The 877-nt window shown below is 37.2% G+C and overlaps 1 long non-coding RNA gene across 1 annotated transcript; it reads right to left on the minus strand.

The window, feature by feature from the left end:
* Positions 1-268: 268 nt before the first annotated feature.
* On the minus strand, positions 269-836 carry LOC107577803 (uncharacterized). Its single transcript, XR_001608257.1, has 2 exons — positions 666-836; positions 269-584 (listed from the first exon to the last, which is right to left on the minus strand). It is a non-coding gene; the product is annotated as an uncharacterized lncRNA (long non-coding RNA).
* Positions 837-877: the final 41 nt, after the last annotated feature.

Below are 877 nucleotides of genomic sequence, written 5' to 3' on the forward strand. Positions count from 1 at the left end.
AAAAAAAAAAACCCTGCACGTACACAGACAACTATAAGACATCATTTGACATAAAATCCTTAAAAATGAAGTGCATCTATCAACTCTAAAGTTTACATACAAAGTCTACATTTTAAATACATTTGGTGAAGTGCTGCTATATAACATTTCCTAAAACTTGTGTGGAGTTGGAGACATAGACGTACAATATTTGTCAAGGGCTAGCATAAACATTAATTGTCAAAGCTACTTAAGAATGTCACATGGTTTTCAGACACCTCTTTGATCATTTGATAATGTTCTGTGTTTTTCTGACCACACACTTGTGTGGTTCCCGTCAGCATTTCTCATTCAAGTTGGACTTTTGCACTCAAACCAAAAGGCATTACAATTAATTTTTTTAACTAAATGTTTGGAATAGTCACACCTTCAAACCACTGATGTTTATGGTGCCAGTGAGGCTGTGTTTAGCTGCACAGTAGCGAGAATGTAGCGACTGTCCCAAGAGAGTGATTCAGGAGATGTTACCATCACGCATACAGAGGCTGATAGTCATTCTTCTTGCTTCTGCAGGCAATGACACAGATGCTGAGCATCCCAAACAACTGAAAAAGAGAGAGAGAGTTGCTGAAAAGTCACTGTCTGATAAACAAGGATAAAGATGAAGCTAAAAGGAGCTGATGTACCTTAATGATGGCAAATCCCAGGATGACCAACATTGCATAACTAAGCACATCCTGAAGCATCTGCTCCAGTTTAGCTTCACATCCCTGTAGGAACAACAGAACAGTTTTTCCCCCCTCACAAAAACACAAAAAACTAATTACATAATTTTAATATGCTTGGGATTACGTTGATCTGAATATAAGTGTTGTAACTAAAAAACTGAACCTATTAA

The sequence above is a fragment of the Sinocyclocheilus grahami genome, unplaced genomic scaffold, assembly GCF_001515645.1.
Source record: "Sinocyclocheilus grahami isolate Dianchi unplaced genomic scaffold, SAMN03320097.WGS_v1.1 scaffold7296.1, whole genome shotgun sequence".
NCBI lineage: Eukaryota > Metazoa > Chordata > Actinopteri > Cypriniformes > Cyprinidae > Sinocyclocheilus > Sinocyclocheilus grahami.